Genomic DNA, 18,182 nt, shown 5'->3' on the forward strand with positions numbered 1-18,182 from the left:
CTGGGGGCTTGCCGGACGGGGAGGGGTCACAGCTTAGAAACCAACAAGAAATCCCAACCCTACAAGCAAGTCACCAGCCTTCACTAAATCCCTTCAGATGGCCAGAGAAACAAAATAAAGCAGACTATCAGAGTGACACCGCATAACCGCATCATACCACAGAGCAAACGAGAAAATGAAGCACAATGTTTCAAAGCACCTGCAAACTCTGTTCCATGCGCAGTCTGAGCTTTCTGAGCGGGCGCGGACGGCAATAACCAGTGATTGTCATGGAGTCAATTCTGACTTTAGCGACCCTCCTGTAGGAAGACGTTCAGCTGTCCCTCTGGGTTTCAGAGAAGCAGCTCTTTATGGGAGTAAAAGGCTCCTCTTTCTGCCTTAAGGTAGTGCAGATCCGCCCAGAGTCCGATCTTCCCCACAGCGGAGACCAGCCTGCCAAGCAGCCGACTTCTACTGCAGTGCATGGCTGGTGCAAAGCAAGGCAACAGCGAAATCGCTCATGACCCTTCGGGATTCGCTATTGATTAACCTATTTCAGAAGGACAGAGACATTGCAGGCAAACCAGAAGCCAATTGTGCACAAAGCTCTGGGTGGTTTCCTGGTAATTCCCTTGAGGTGGATTTCTTTGTCTTGTGATGTTTCCTTGAGCAGTGGGTGCCTTTCCTTAGTCACACCAGGTACCTGTTGCCCTGCCTGGGTTTTCAGAATGTAGACACGCTGGAAAGGGAACTGAAAATAAAATGCAAGGAACACATCAATGTCAAAGCCAAGTGCACCCCCACCAGCCCATGCTCCCTCATTCCACTCTCCTGAGATAAAGCAAGCTAGAGAGGGAACAGCAGAGTGACCAGTAGGGTGGCAGGGTGGAAATAACGCCAGTGTGAAATAGAATATATTTTGAAAAAGTAATTATAGCAACAACAAATCACACCCAAACCAATCAACCCTGGCTCCTGGAGATCCCACATGAGCTCACCATGTAGCGGAGCGCCATAGGATATCCGAGGCTATGAAGACTTAATGGAGCTAGTCAGCCCACAGCTCCAGAGGCTGAGGGTCCCAGGGGTTCATGGACCTTGTGGTCAGCAGCTAATGCTTAATCCCTACCCTGACAGGTAAGCCAAAGAGCTGAACTCACTACATTGAGGGGACCAGTCCTGCCACGTGACTTCGAAGGACGCCTGGCCCGGCTTCAGAGAAGCTGGACGGTGGGAGTTGGCTGCCCAAACCCGCTCTCGGCATGTATTTGGACTTGATTGATTGGCCTTGCCATAATTATTTGGAGTGCTTTTGTGCAAGATTCTAAAAATGTTTATCATCCAGTTTTTCCCTTTCCTTATCTTGGTTACCGCATAGCAGGCAGAATATGGCATCCCCCTCCAGGAAATAACCCAAAGAGAAATAGAGTTCCTGGCCCTGATTTACCTTATACAGGGGCTTACAATGAAAATGGCATAAGAATAGTTAACACAGAAAGGTGTACAAGTTCCTTTCAGTAGTTTAAATTTTATGAAACGGTTAGCAAGAAGAGGGCCTCCATGATGTTTGAAGTCCACTGAAGCAAAGCTACCTACTGTGAGGCAACTCATGCCTTGGTACAGAAAGATTTTTGGGAGTTTAATTTAAGGGAACTTAGTGGAAAAGTAAGAACAAGAAATGAAAGCCCTAGAGGAACAGCCTAAGAAAGAACAGCCAAAGCCTCTCAAGTAACTTTTGATAATGAAATGGATTAATTCTTTATTGATTTCAAAGTTAGAACAATGCACCCTAGTTGGATGAATTGTGCTCAGTTATTGTTAGAAGGTTTATGTCTATCACCCTTGTATGAGAAAGTTTCAGTTTCAAGATGTACTAATTTTCAACCAAGAATCATGATGTGATTGATGTAACTTGTTACGGTCGTGTGGCCTGAGAATTTCCTAATGTATGATCTCAGACCATAAGCTTTAAGTCAAGAAAAAGAATATATAAGTTGAAGCTTTGCATGAATAAAATTGGAACAGTGACCGCAACCTTTGAGTTGTGTGATTTCTGTCTCCCACGCGTCGAAGCCGTATCCACCTAGCGGGGGACCCAAACCCGCTGCAGCTGGACCGCGGCACTACACCACCAGGACTGGGATTTCTAATTCAACCAACAGAGAAGCATTATTGTATCATCATTTGTTCCAAGTGGATCATCCAATGACAGAGCTCAGTTGAAATCTCAGGGCCCCTTGCCATGAAACTCTGGAGTATCTGGGGGAATCAATTGAAATCAGTAGACAGCAGCTGAGAATAGCAACCTAAAAGGAATCCCTGTGAGATGTAACTATCCACCGTGCCAGAGTATTGCTGGAAAATTGGATTCATCATTGAAAAATTAAGATCATTGAGGATACGTGGTGCGGAGACTTGTTTGGGGGCCACTGGTTGATAAAAGGCTGGTTCTTACCCCATCCAGAAATGCGCCCACGGTCTCATTGCAGATTGCTGCTTCAGCTCTAACTCACACACTGTCAGTTCCCCTGTAAATCCCACACTCTCCCTTCCTGGTGGGTGGCTGGGGTCTCTCCTTTTCTGGAACACTCACAGATCCAGGGGAACCTCATCATCACCGTTGCCTGGCGTCCCCTTTGATCTAGACATTTAAAAAATCTGTTTCCAGGGAGAAGTCACCCTCATTTGGTTATGCGAGTGTGAGCAGAATTGCATTACTGGTGTCTGACTCAGGAGGGAATTTTTTTTTGTCAATGAAATCTCAAGCACACATGACGAGAACGGATTCCCGTCCATTTGTTGGTTTAGATATCCAACAGGGGAACAAATTAAAAGAGCCCAACTCAATGGGAAAATGCAAGTCCATATTGTGCACTATTTGCCCACCAGACTAAGTCTTGGCAGGTGGTTTCCAATGTGGCCCTTGCTGTTGGCAGCCCAAGTAATCCACTACATATATCCCCAGAGACTGCAGCTCCAGAGTGACCAAATCATCCACTTCCTGAGACCAGAAAGGGTTAGGGCACCACCACAGGGTCCTGCAAAGGGCCAGACTCCTGAAACCCAGCAGTCCTGTCCCAGGTGCTACAGAAGGCAAGGGGCCAAGGAGCTGGGTGTAGACCAAGCCAAAATCCTGAGGGCACTTGTGCCACCCCCTCTGGTGGCTTCAATGCAGTGCAGCCCTAACCACCACCACCAGCATTTCCCTCCCTGAAGACAGTAGGGCTGCAGATGACTGCCAGTCACACTGTAGTGAAAGTGTCAGCAAGTTCTTCCTTGTAAAGTTCTCTTTTGAAAAGGAAGTGATGGATTAGGAGTGTGATTTACACGGTTGTTATCACCTTTTCCCCCAGCATTTGTCTGTCCCTTTGTCTTACTGTGGTGTCTTGTGTGTAGCTGTGATGTTGATAGTTATGTCACTGGTTTTTCAAAGCCAGCAGGTTCACCCCAAGTGTACAGGTGTCAGGAGAGCTTTCAGACTGAGAAGAGACGACAAAGAAGGGTGGGCTGTCCACCTCCAAGGAAGTAGCCAGGGAAAACTCTGTGTGCAGCATCCACACATGATCAGTCACTGAAATCCTAATGAGCGGAAGCAGGACATTGCCAGAGGGCATCGAGAAGATGCTCCTTGGGTCAGAAGGCACTCAAAGTAAGACTGAGTGAAAGCTGCCTTCTCTAAGGACACTGGACGAGAATGGTGTGGATGGAGTCACACCTTTGTGAGCAAAGCCCTCTGGGTCTTCATAGGCTGATGGGGCATGACATACAATGAGGAGAATGGGTTGCAAGCATCAATGGACAATGGAAACTTGGAACATATGAAGCATTGGACCTCATTACAAATGAAGTCATTACAAATGAAATGGAATGCATACAAAATCGATATCCTAGGCATTAATAAGCTGAAATGGACAGGAATTGGCCATTTTGAAGCAGTAATTCATATGGTTTCCAATGCCAGGGATGACCCCATCATGAGGAATGGCATTCCATTCACCATCAAAAAGAACATTTAAAGGGCTCTCTGTCTCCTAGGATAATATTCATTCCTAATAAATACAAGGAAGTGGGAGACAGATCAGGCTTTGCTCTTGTGATCTGGAGAGACCAGCCCTGAGCAGGAGAGCAGGCTGATAAAGTAGAGGGGCAGTGAAGGAGAGGAAGCCCCTCAGCCAGATGATGGGCGCTGTGATTACAACAAGGGCTCAGACAACATAGTGATTGTGAGGCTTGGGCTGCACAGGGCAGTGTTTCCCTTTGTTGCACATTCAGTTTGTTGCGCATTCAGTTTGTTGCGCATTCAGTTTGTTGGTCACTATGACTGACTAGGTAGCACCTAACAACAAAACAATCTTTTTTTCTTCAAAGTGTGTGCTATTTCAGGTTTTCATGGTCCCTCAGGTTTAAAGTGTCCCAACCATACCCTCCCTGGCTTGCTTTCGTCTGATTGGGGGGAGGGAGGGGGAGTGGTGTTTGCCCTGACATTGATAGGCTTCTTGTGCGTTTTCAGTCCCTGTGCCGCTTTTCTGTGCTGAGAAAAGATAGGAGGTGGTGGTGGTGGTAGAAAGGGAGGGCTAGGTATGCCATGCTACTCACCCAACACTTGATGGACATTTTCTACCTCAAAGAAATCTACCACGTGGGGCCTCCGCAGAAAAGACACCCAGGTTCAGTTTTGTCTGAGCTTTCTGATGGACGGAGGTGCGGTTTCTCAATAGGGAATGGAGAGTGGCAGCGTGTTAACTCCTATAGAAGCCACCGCGGTACATGGGGCCTGGGATGTTCTTTACGGCATCGAGAAGGTCATTTTAGTCTTGATTCGTTTCTGAAGGCACAGAAATCCAGGTTCGAGCTGAAGAGTCGCTATGAGGGCACTGACTTCAACTTGGCAAGAGAGTTCTGAATTGGCAGGATTCACTATTTGATAGTGTTTGCTGTTTCTTTGTAGGATGAATTTCACACTTGATCTTAGCCAAAAGGTCTAGAAGTGATAGATATATAGGGTGATTTTTTAAACGTTTTAAAAATCTCTATTTGGTGATATTTTGCGTGGTGTTATTAAGATCATTTGTTGTGTTTTTTGCTTCCTGAGCCTTTGAACCTAGAGGGAGGCAGGAAAGAGTCAAGAGTCTCAGAAACTGGCTAGAGCAGTTCTAGAGTGCCCCGCAGGGTCCCTAGGAGTTGACATCCCTTGATGGCATAGGGTTTGTTTTCCTGTTTGGATTGCCATCTAATGGTGATTAACCATCTTTGCAGTTTCTTTGTAGAATTCCTTCTTTGGTTTTTATTTTGTTTAGGTTTTTCTTACATTTCTCTCCTACACTCCCTCCTTCCACCCAGTTTTCCTCAGTAGCATAGTCCATGATGGTGGTACATTCCCTGCGTTTTGTTTTGAGTAAGTTTACACCATGTTCACCACACAGCAGTCACAGGTGGGGCTCACCCATAGACTCCCCCTGGTCATCCCCAACCAGGAAGTTGAAGTCAGCAGGCTCTAATTCTCTTTGTATCTGACTTTCTTAGTCCATCGGAATTTGGCTTATCTCATAGCGAATCTCCATTTAAGCAAGAGTCACAAGTTCAATTCCTACAGGAATAGGGGAAAAGGTGAAGGCAATTTTCTGTATGGAACAAGTACTGAGTAGGAGGGGGCAAGAGAAGGGGAGGGGGAGGAAGGCAGAGAGAGAGGTAGAGAGAATATGTTAATATACAAATGTGATGCCTTTAACTGTATTTGCAGTCTCTTTGCAGCGCAGAAACGGCACTCAATTGAATCCTAAAGCTCTGGGGAAAACAATTCCTCCCTAGCAAGAATTCTTCAAGGTGGGCAGAAGCTTCTCTGCAGGTGGACAGGGGGGAGCAGTGTTCATTCTAGCACAGCAGCTCCCTAGTCCAGCTTCTGCTCTGTCGTGCTGCTCACTGGAGGGGCAGGCTTCCGCTGGACAGGAGTGGAAACCCTGAAGATGCATCCATCTGTCTGTGCAGCTTCCTGTGGTTCTTTGTCTCTTGTATGTTTTGCTTACTTCTCATTTCTCTCAAGTTGAATTGTAAAGTGGGGTTCAGTGGGCAGTGTGTTTACGGTTTCTACTGATATTCACTTTATAAAACCTGCACTTTGTTTTTAGCCAATAACATGTGTTTGGTCCCATTGTTCATTTATCATCAAACTTTCTATTTTTACAAGCGAATGTGCACTTTATGCCAATACTTGTTTTCATAGGTGGAAATTTGTTTTTATCATTATTCATCATTTCTATCTATTTCATTTGTAACCACTCTGCGTTAATTTGTAAAATTGATATTCCTTTTTCTCCCTAATTACTTTCTCGCTAACATTCATTTTTATTTATCAATATTTGTTTTCATACAAGGATGGATGTTTCTACTGATACTCCATTTTTACCAGTAAACTGTTTTGTGGATAATCACATTTGAACATATATTCTTTTTTAGCAATATTTCTGTTCTAAGCTGATATTATTTTTACTAGCATTTGTATTGTAATCAATATTCATGTTTAATTAGTATACATTTGTTCCCCCAACATCACCAAACCAAACTCACTGCCCTCTCTTCCACTCAGACTTTCAGAGATAGAGAAGAACTCCTCCCACGGGTTTTTCATTCTGGGAATCTCTACTGCAAAAGAGGTCCTCATCTTTCATACACTTGTGGACTGATTCAAAATGCACAACCTGTGGTTACCAGGAAAATATGTAAACAGCCACTAAACCAAGGCTTTCTCCTCCCACAGACATATATTCCTTTTATCAATAAGCATTTATGCCAACTATTCTTTTTTGTATTTTACTTTTTAACATTTGATTTTTAAATCGATATTCTTTTGTGATCAATATTTAGATAGATGTTTACTTTTTATCATAATTCCTTTTTCTGATCTATACAATTTGTTAACCAACATTCTATTTTAGTTACCTTCCTTCTTAATATTAATATCCAATTTCCTACTTATGTTCCCCTTTTACTAATAGTCTTGTTTTATTTGACACAAATATTCGTTTTTCTATCCAGATTCATTTTTTATAAATATTTAAATTTTGTTAATCATATTCGATTTTCACCCATATTAGTCTATGTCAATGTCTTTTTCAGTATTCAAATTCATTGACGTCCATTTATTTTTTATAACCAATATTAAAAAATTATATACTGCATATAATCTATGTATGTATTCTTCCTTTGTTGTGTTATTAGTAACCGGCTCAAAGTCCTGAGACCTTAAATACCGTGGCTGGTTGTGCCACTGAACACTTTGGAGGACACTCTCCAGAGGCAGGAGGCTCCCACAGGGGGCTGGAGCATCTTGGTGTTGATCTTGGGAGATAGGCTTGTGATTCCATCTACAGCCTGCAACCAGAGCCCCACATCTTTTGCAGCTTGAGCTCCCTAGATGCCAAGCCCTGCTCCCTCCCTTTCTACCCTCAGCTGGGGAGCCTTCCAGGGACAGCTGGGCTCTGCTCTGCTCTCCTCCCTGGCAACCTGACTGGGTCTACCTGCAAAACCAGCCCTTCCTGGCAGCGCTGAGCCCCTGAGGAGGTGCCCCTGGGGAGGAGGGTCCCATCCCACCCCTCAGGACCCTGGAACCCAGACCCAGATGCCAGTAGGGCCTTATCGCAGGGCTGGACCCTGAAGAAGAGATCAGGGAGAGATGGGGGCTGCAGCAAGTTCTGGACATCTGGACATTGAGGCCTCTAACAGCGAGGACCCTGCCAAGCAATGCCACCCCCTGGCCCACTAGGTTGCGCCCCAGTCCAGTATTAGCAGCACTGGGGCATGCCTCAAGTCCTTCCCTCTCTCCTCCTGCACCTGCTCTTGATGTTCCCTATTGTCCCTGTGTTCCCAAACTGCCAATCCCCATCTAGAAAAAAAATTTTTTTTAATTACTGGGAGCTCAATGCTTCAAGGTCAGTAATGTAGTTTTAGCACAAACCTCTAAGGTGCTGTGAAACTAGGGCCTCGATCAGGTTCCCCGGTTTGAGGGAGGGGTCAGGGACCTCAGTCTTTGCCGGGATACTGTGCCCCAACTCTGTTCTAGACAGCAAGCATTGGCCACCGACTTAGGTGACTGTACATGGCCTAAGGAGGGAATTGTTGGCACGAGTAATTCACCAACATCCGAAGGCAAGACATCTGCTTGGAGTGGCCTCCCAGAGGCCTTCAATGGCGAATGCTGGCAGGAGCAGACTCTGGAACCTGGTCAGGAGCTCAGGGAATCTTAGGAAAATTGGAATCTGGAGCCAAATGTGCTGAAGGCAGTGTTGCTGAAAGGTGAAAGTGAACACTTACTCAAGGCCTTGGCTCCCCAATCCCTCTGGCCTCGGCTTGGGCAGAGGAAAACCAGCCTGTAGGAAAAGAAACCCCATAGCACACTGGCAAAGGCTGCAACAGCAGGTCTGTAAACCCAGGAGAAAGCTCAAGGGAAGGGCAGCATCTGGCTCCCCTCCACTAGGTGGGGCTCCCTCCCAGGGCCTGAGCAGCAGCCCCCTAGGCACCGCCCCCAGGTATTTACAGCAGTGGGTGCCATCTGGGCCAGGGTCATGTGCTCTGCTGCCCAGCACAAAGACTGGCGGACACTAGGTGGTGCCATATCCCTGGGGAACACAGTCACATGGTTGGGCAAATGGAGGCCTCCACACTGGGCTAGTCAAAGTAATCTGACTCTGACCCATTCATTGTTCCAAAGGTAGCTGCAGGCAAAGATTCATGACCATAATTTGCTTCAGTCCCAGCAAACCTTACAGATTGTCCAGCGGCAATTCCACAAAGCCTTAAGGAAGGCAGTGCCCTAGTCCACAGCAAGTAACCTACCTGAGCCGCACTCCACTCCTGTGGATATGTACAACTGTAGTCACCGTTGACAAACTCGCTGTCTGAAGTCACCACTCAAATCTCAGGCTGTCCTGCTCAGCTCAGAACGGAAGGTTCATTCTTCCCTAGAAGACCCCTTAAACCAGCAGTTTTCAACCCGTGGGTCTTGACTGCTTTGGAAGTCGAATGACCCTTTCATAGCGTTTGCCTAAGACCATCGGAAAGCACATAAATATTTCACAATATGAGAGGTGTTTACTGAATTAGAGCAGCACAATCCGTGGGCCCAGAACTGCCCCCTTTCCAGCAGCAGCTTTCCAAGTAGGGGCTGCAGCTAGAGGTTGGGTGTTCGATGTTGACTTAAAGACCCTTAGCCACTGGTCGAGCTGGCCCATTGACCCATTGGTTACAAAGAGATGTTTCACTTGGGTATTACTTTTGGCGCCATGATTCCTTTGTTGCCAACGTGTGTTTTTATTTACCAATCCGGGAGGGCATGTTTAACCTGGCTCTGTGAGCTTCTGAACACTGAGCGGTGCACACTCCTAAGGCTTGTGTCCTGGCTGGAGGCTCCCTCCAGTGACAGAGCAGATGGCGGCCTCCTTAGGAGGCAGGCTTGGGTTTCTGCTCACCTCGCGCCGCCCCAGCCCGAACCCCTCTCTCTGCCCAGCCGGAGTTTCGGGGAGCAAGGTCCTGGACCCTTCCCTTCTACCCATGGCTGGCGCAGTTTGAGGGGACAGCAGGGCCCAGCTCCACAGTCCTCCATGGCAGCTGCAGTGTGTCTGCCTGGGACATGTCTCCTTTCAGGGAATGCAGAGTCTCTGGGAGGGAGCATCATCAGGCTCCCACAGGACCTTGGCCTGGAGACCAGAGTCCAGAGGCACCTGTCCCCGAGCTGAACCCTGGCCAGGAACCCTGTGAAGGATGGGGTCTGCAGCAAGTTCCACTAGACGGACAGTGGGACCAGGAGATTCCCGAGTATCAGGACCCAGAGGAGCAAAGCCACCCTCCTGGACCCGCTTGGTGGTGGCCCTGGCAGTCCTCACCCCACTGCTGGAGAGGGAGGGGGGCAGTGTGGGGATCTGCCAGGAACTCTGGTGTGGACTCTGTCTAGGGAGCTAAGGACCCTGAGCAGGCCGCCGAGTCCTATGAATCTTCATCTTGGGGGAGATTCTCAGGATGATCCGGCACCATTTCTGAGACATTAAAGTTAAGCTGTGTCTTCAGAATTACTTGTCTGTTATTGGTCGTCTTTCTTGAAAGTTAGCCATGTCTCTCCAACCCTGCTTTGCCTCCCCAGGGGTGCTCCTCCACATGGGGGATGTGGGGGCTTCGTGCCTGGCTGGGCATCTGGGCTGCTGCTGAGGCCCTGGACTCTGAGGGACAGTGCCCCCTGAGGCCAAGGCTAACCTGAGGGGGTGGCAGGCTCTGGCTGTCCTGGGTAGCGGGGGGGCTGGATGGTAGCCTGGCTGTTGGCTGAAGAGGTGCTTAGTGCAGGAGAGCAGCACAGTGCCTGGGCCCAGGAGAGGCCCCTTTCCAGCAGCAGCTTTCCAAGAAGGCGCTGTGGCTGGACGTGGGGTGCAGGGATGGGGTGGATCCTGATGTTGGCATTCAGGGCAGGCACAGTTCCTAGTGCCTGCTTTATAATGACCCCTTAGCCACGGGTCGAGCTGGCCCATTGCACTCAGTGACATAGGTCCAGTTAGAAACTTTAGCCACTGGAGGACACTGAGCAGCCCTCGGCCCCAGCAGTGAGCTATCTGGCCAAGGGGGAGAGCAGCCCTGCAGAGGGGAGAGCAGAGTGAGAGAGCCTGCACAGTGCTGCCTGCTCAGGACCAGGCACCCAGGGCTTCACGCACACCTGCCTGGCAGACACCAGTGAAGGAGCTGCATGGGTCAAGAGCCCCAGGCACCGCCTTGGGAAGGGCCCAGCAGTCTGGCTGGGTCTCTAAAAGTGACCACAGGGAGCACTAGAGTCATGCCATTGGAGAGACACCCCATTCTTTGTCCCGGCAGCTCTGGAATAAAGGAACCAATCCTAGGTTTGCTGGTTCGATCCACAGACCCAGAGTAATGCTGCAAGGCCAAGGGAACAGCTCTCGCTGCTGCCTCTGGGGGAGTCCAACCCACCGTAGAAATAGCAGAACCACAATCAGGGAAAGCACCAAGGAAGCTCTCTCCCACACTCACACACACAGTCTCACACAATCACATGCAGAGTGTCCACTACCAAGGAAAACAGCACACAATAGATGTAACTCTAGACCTTTTAATTAAGAAAGCATATAACATATTTGAAGCAAATTGAATTGGGATAAACAAAAGCACGCATCTTGCGGACATACCTAACATCTCCAAGAGTTCTTAAAAAGAAGCCAATTAAAAATAAATCTGAAGTATGGTTAAAGGATACAGACAAACCATTACGAGGTCTCTATCCCACGGGGTCTAAACCCGGGCTTCCTGGGACCAAGTTTGCAGGTGAAACTGAACTCAAACTTGCTGTGTCTTTCAAATGTGCTTCTCAGATATCCAACAGAGAGTAGCAGCTCTGGGTGGGTTTTATATGTAGTTATGTAGATATACTAAAATGTAGATATATAGATATGTAGATACATATTCATCAGGGATATCTGTAGATACAGATTAATCGCCCAGATCCTTAGATACATATTTATCACCTTTATCTCTAGTAGAGATTTATCATGGAAAACGGTATACATATTTATCTCACAGATCAGTAGATATGTACTTATCACATTTATCTCTATACAGATTTACCATGGAGATTGGTATATACATATTTATTACGGAGATGTGTAGATACAGATCTATTACAGAGATTGGTAAATTCAGATTTGACAGAGATCTGTAGATACAGATTTATCACAGAGCTTGAAAAATGCATATTTATCACAGATGCCAGTAAATTCAAATGATGATGGCAACAAATACACATATGTTCTTGACACAATGGATGTATGCATGGATTGTGATAAGAATTGTACAAGCCCCAAATTAAATTATTTTTCAAAAAAATTCAAATTTATCACGGAGATCTGTAGAGACAGATTTATCTCAGAAATTGGTAGATGCATATTTAATCACAGAGATCGGTAAATTTAGATTTATCACTGAGTTTTGTAGATACATATTTATTACAGGGATCGGTAGATTCATATTTATCACAGATATCAGTAAATTCATATTAATCAGAGAGATCGGTAAATTCAGATTTATCACCGAGATCTGTAGATACAGACGCATCACAGAAATCGGTAGATACATCGATACATCGATATATAGATACATGGGTGCGGTGGATATGTAGGAGCCAATTTGCAGGACAGGCAGAGCTCAGGCTTGCTGTGCTTCCAAATCTGTTTCTCCTCAGACGTGCAAGAGAGACCAGCAGCTCTGGCTGGCCTTTGTATCAGCCCGCCACCTTCCAGACAATGAGGGCAGGACTTTCCAAAGGCCCATTCCTGTGCTGACACGTTTTGGCTATGGATGGAGGGGACTGTGGGGATTGACTGCTGAGGGCCAGTCCAAACGGGGCTCCGGTTCCTATTGGTCTTAACCTTGAACGCTGTACTTGATAGGGTAGTTTCCTCTGACCTCACCATTTGTGGGTATGTGCTTTCCAACAGCCTATCCTAGGCTGCCAGGCTGCAAAAGTGCCTTCCGGGGAGGTCTTGCCTAGGGAGGGTTCCACTTCCGTGAAACAGATTCCTTTTTCTTGAACACCAGCCCTGACTGGCTGCAGGGATTGTGCTGACAAATCAACCAGAGGAGCCCCTCTAGCAGAGCAGGGCACAGCTCCCAGGGTACTGGCTGCCCTGCCCTGGACAGCCCCCAACCTGCTCTCACTGCTAAGGCACTTGAAACCCCAAGCAAGGGCCAGAGACACATCAGAGAGTGCAGGGGCACATGGACAAATGGATAGGATGGAGGGGCCAGACCAACAACCAGTGCTCCCTCAGGTAAGAGTTAGGAGGTTGGCTCTTGCAGGTGGGGAAAGTGCAGATTGGGAACTGCTGCTCCAGCCCCAGAGCAGGTCTGCTTCCCACACTCAGGCCAGGGCCAGCAGGAAACCTGCCTTATGGCCTTGTCGGCATGGCTGCCACCTGAAGGCTCCAAGTCTGAAGCATGAATATCGTGAGCCATTTGGGGACTGAGGAAGCCTCATTCTCAACTGTGATTTTCCAAAGACGGGTGCTGACCTAGAGCTGCTGCCTCCATCTCTCAGGGAGAAGTTGGCAGCCTCTGGGGAAGCCCCTGATTGGACACAGTGTACTGCTCTCATGGAATGAGCTTGGGTCCTTCTAGCTTCATAAACCCAATCACTAGGCTTTACATTTCCCAAAGGTAGTAGAGCTGTGCAGGCTGGTTCCTCCTACATCAACCTTGCCTGAGTGCCCCTGAACTGAATTTGATTTGGTATGCTAGCCAGGATGTCCCCTCATGAACACTGCCCAGGATTCAGTGGGCCTTGCCTTCCTCCTGCCAGAAGATTTCATTGACTTTTTTACCCACTTCTGTAGGATTTCAACCGTGCAAGCCTGAGAAATCCTGAGTGAAACAGAAGTCGATGTGACTGACTAGTCTGAGGACGATCCTGTGTGGTTCACTGGTTTTCGTTTGTTCAGTGGGTGGGGTTTGAGGCTTCAGGTCTCTGTGAGTCAGAGTGGACTCTGTGAGCCAGAGTGCAGGGCTGGAAATGCCTTCAGCCTGGAGGAGAGCTCAGAAACATCAGGACACCCCTTTCAGCAGTGTCTGCAGTTTCCTTATGGGGCAAACAGAAAGCGTTTTGTTTCCTTTTCTATTGCGTTTCATAATTTCGTAGTGGCATCATGGCTCCTTTGCTTTTATTATTGGCTCCAATGCGATCTAAGGGGGACGAACTCTCTGTGCAGATTCATTGTAGAGAGAGGCCGCTGGGGTGTGGTGGGGGGGGAGGTGGAGGAGGGTGTTAGCTTGTTTCCCAATCTTTATTCCTCCCACCCACCCTCCGTTTTCAGTAGTGGCGTTTTCCACGGTGCCGGCGCGCTCCTGCTGTTTTATTTTGTGAACCAGCCCGACGTGTTCACACTGAGAACAAGCAGTCTCTGCTCACCCAGCAGCACCCCAACCAAACTGCCTTCCTGAAGCAGCTCGCCCCACAGGAAACCAGAGCAGCTGCAGGCAGCAGGTCCCAGTGGCGGTTTTGTCCTTTGGAACTCTGGTTTCTCTGTGAAGACGCTCTGAACTGAGCTAGAAGCGCGCGGTTGAACAGGACAGAACGTGAAGGACGTCGCGTCTACTTTAACAAAGGGATTTCGGTGGGAGAATCAGCGGAGGAGAAGCTTCTCTGTTCCAGGTCTGCAGTGCACATGCCACAGTGGTAGTGATGATGACTCCTTCACAGGATCCGGATCCTTCTCTGGGTTGTTGTCAGCGGGTTGTGCTTATCTGTCGCTTCTCTCCAGTCGACATTAGGATGACAAATGGAAGGTAAAATGCGTTTCCTTTGCCATTTGCTACACATAAATGCTTTAAAAATCTACTTTTCACTTTTAATCCATAACTCGTTCTTTCTGCCACTGTGCACTTGCTACCAACGTTTACATTTTTATCCTTATTATGCTTAGCGTCTATGTAGCTTAACCACAGATCCATTTTCCAATATCCAGTTTTATTTCCCACTCTCCGTTTGGCCCAGGACTCTTGTCTGTATAATTTTCGAACCAATATTCTCACTTACAGAGGATATTCATCCTGCAGTGCAGATGTCTCAGTGGTAATGATGACTCTTTATTTCCCACTCTCCGTTTGGCCCAGGACTCTTGTCTGGTCTGTATAATTTTTGAACCAATATTCTCATTAAGGAGGATATTCATCCTGCCGTGCAGATGACACAGTGGTAGTGATGACTCATACACAGGATGTGGGCACTGCTCTGGCTTTTTTCTGGTGTTTTCTCATCGGGTTGTGCTAATTGGGAACCTATTACAGGAATCCACATGTGACCTCCTCCCTGGGGGACAGATAACATAAAAGGGGGTGAAGGGAGACGACGGATAGGATGAGATATGAAAAACAATAAATTATGTATTATCAAGGGCTCATGAGGGAAGGGGAAGCAGGGAGGGAGGGGAAAGTGGTGCGCTGATATAAAGGCCAGCCAGAGCTGCTTGTCTCTCTTCTACGTCTGAGGAGAAACAGATTTGGAAGCACAGCAAGCCTGAGCTCTGCCTGTCCTGCAAATTAGATCCTACATCTCCACCACCACCCATGTATCTATATATCGATGTATCGATATACCTACCGATTTCTATGAGGCGTCTGTATCTACAGATCTCGGTGATAAATCTGAATTTACTGATCCCTCTGATAAATATGAATCTACCGATCTGCGTGATGAATCTGAATCTAGAGATAAAGCCTATAAATACTTATCTACTGACCTGGGTCATGAATCTGAATCTAGAGATCAAGCTGATAAATACTTATCTACCGACCTGGGTCATGAATCTGAATCTAGAGATAAAGCTTATAAATACTTATCTACCGACCTGGGTCATGAATCTGAATCTAGAGATCAAGCTTATAAATACTTATCTACAGACCTGGGTCATGAATCTGAATCTAGAGATAAAGCTTATAAATACTTATCTACCAACCTGGGTCATGAATCTGAATATAGGGATAAAGCTTATAAATACTTATCTACCGACCTGGGTCATGAATCTGAATCTAGAGGTAAAGCTTATAAATACTTATCTACCGACCTGGGTCATGAATCTGAATCAAGAGATAAAGCTTCTAAATACTTATCTACTGACCTGGATCATGAATCTGAATCTAGAGATAAAGCTTATAAATACTTATCTACCGACCTGGGTCATGAATCTGAATCAAGAGATAAAGCTTCTAAATACTTATCTACTGACCTGGGTCATGAATCTGAATCTAGACATAAAGCTTAAAAATACTTATCTACTGACCTGGGTCATGAATCTGAATCTAGAGATAAAGCTTATAAATACTTATCTACCAACCTGGGTCATAAATCTGAATCTAGAGATCAAGCTTATAAATACTTATCTACCGACCTGGGTCATGAATCTGAATCTAGAGATAAAGCTTATAAATACTTATCTACCAACCTGGGTCATGAATCTGAATTTAGACACAAAGCTTATAAATCCTTATCTACCGATCTACGTGATGAAGATGAATCTAGAGTTAGACCTGATAAATATGTATCTACCGATATGCGTGATGAAACTGAATCTAGAGATAAAGTTTATAAATACTTATCTACCGACCTGCATCATGAATCTGAATCTAGAGATCAAGCTGATAAATACTTATTTACCGACCTGGGTCATGAATCTGAATCTAGACATAAAGCTTATAAATACTTATCTACTGACCTGGGTCATGAATCTGAATCTAGAGATCAAGCTTATAAATACTTATCTACCAACCTGGGTCATGAATCTGAATCTAGAGATAAAGCTTATAAATACTTATCTACTGACCTGGGTCATGAATCTGAATCTAGACATAAAGCTTAAAAATACTTATCTACTGACCTGGGTCATGAATCTGAATCTAGAGATAAAGCTTATAAATGCTTATCTACCGACCTGGGTCATGAATCTGAATCTAGAGATAAAACTTATAAATACTTATCTACCGACCTGGGTCATGAATCTGAATCTAGAGATAAAGCTTATAAATACTTATCTACCGACCTGGGTCATGAATCTGAATCTAGACATAAAGCTTATAAATACTTATCTACCGACCGGGGTCATGAATCTGAATCTAGAGATCAAGCTTATAAATACTTATCTACCGACCTGGGTCATGAATCTGAATCTAGAGATAAAGCTTATAGATACATATCTACAGACCTGCGTCATGAATCTGAATCTAGAGATAAAGCTTATAAATACCTATCTACTGGTCTGCGTGATCAATCTGAATCTAGAGATAAAGCTTATAAATACATATCTACCGATCTGCTTGATGAATCTGAATTTAGACACAAAGCTTATAAATCCTTATCTACCGATCTGCGTGATGAAGATGAATCTAGAGTTAGACCTGATAAATATGTATCTACCGATATGCGTGATGAAACTGAATCTAGAGATAAAGCTTATAAATACTTATCTACCAATCTGCGTGATGAATCTGAATCTATTATTATACCTGATAACTATGTATCTACCGATCTGCTTGATGAATCTGATGTGGACATAAAGCTTATAAATCCTTATCTACCGATCTGCTTGATGAATCTGAATTTAGACACAAAGCTTATAAATCCTTATCTACCGATCTGCGTGATGAAGATGAATCTAGAGTTAGACCTGATAAATATGTATCTACCGATATGCGTGATGAAACTGAATCTAGAGATAAAGCTTATAAATACTTATCTACCAATCTGCGTGATCAATCTGAATCTAGAGTTATACCTGATAAATACATATGTACCGATCTGCATGATTAATCTGAATCTACAGAGAAACATGAGAAATACTTATCTACAGGTCTACATATCTACATATCTAAGTATCTACATATCAATATACCTACATATCTCTATGTAAACCGCACCCAGAGCTGCTTCTCTCTGTGGGATGTCTGTGGAGAGGCATATTTGAAAGGGGCAGCAAGCCTGAGCTCAGTTTCCTCTGCTAATTGAGTCCCAGGAAGCCCAGGTTGAGACCCTGTGTGATAGAGACCTCGTAATGGTTGGTCTGTACCCTTTAACAATACTTCAGGGTTTTTTTTTTACTTGGCTTAGCTTGCTGCATACTTTGCTTCTTTTTAAGTATTCTTAGAGATGGTAGGTATGTCTGCAAGCTGTGTGGTTTTGTTCATCCCAATTCTATTTGTTTTAAATATGTTATATCCTTTCCTAATTAAAAGATCCTCAGTTACATCTATTGTGTGCTGTTTTCATTGGTAGTGGACACTCTGCGTGTGATTGTGTGAGACTGTGTGTGTGAGTGTGGGAGAGCGCTGTGGTTCCTCTGGACCATTGCTTCCGTGGTGCTTCCCCTGATTGTGGTTCTGCTATTTCTACGGTGGGTTGGACACCCTGTAGGCAGCAGCCAGAACTTTGCCCTTGGCCTTGCAGCATTGCTCTGAGTCTGTGGATCGAACCAGCAAACCTAGGATCTGTTCCTTTATTCCAGAGCTGCCGGGACAAAGGACGGGGTGTCTCTCCAAGGGCATGCCTCTAGTGCTCCCTGTGGTCCCTTTCAGAAACCCAGCCAGACTGCTGGGCCCTTCCCAAGGGGGTCCCCGGGGCTCTTGGCCCATGCAGCTCCTTCACTGGTGTCTGCCAGGCAGGTGTGCTTGAAGCCCTG

The 18,182-nt window shown here is 46.0% G+C and overlaps 1 long non-coding RNA gene across 1 annotated transcript; it reads left to right on the forward strand.

Annotated features, from left to right (window-relative positions):
• Positions 1–12,560: 12,560 nt before the first annotated feature.
• Positions 12,561–17,752, forward strand: LOC142438943 (uncharacterized). The gene is made up of 2 exons (XR_012782826.1): positions 12,561–12,791; positions 13,830–17,752. It is a non-coding gene; the product is annotated as an uncharacterized LOC142438943 (long non-coding RNA).
• Positions 17,753–18,182: the final 430 nt, after the last annotated feature.

This window comes from Tenrec ecaudatus, chromosome 2, assembly GCF_050624435.1.
Source record: "Tenrec ecaudatus isolate mTenEca1 chromosome 2, mTenEca1.hap1, whole genome shotgun sequence".
Lineage (NCBI taxonomy): Eukaryota > Metazoa > Chordata > Mammalia > Afrosoricida > Tenrecidae > Tenrec > Tenrec ecaudatus.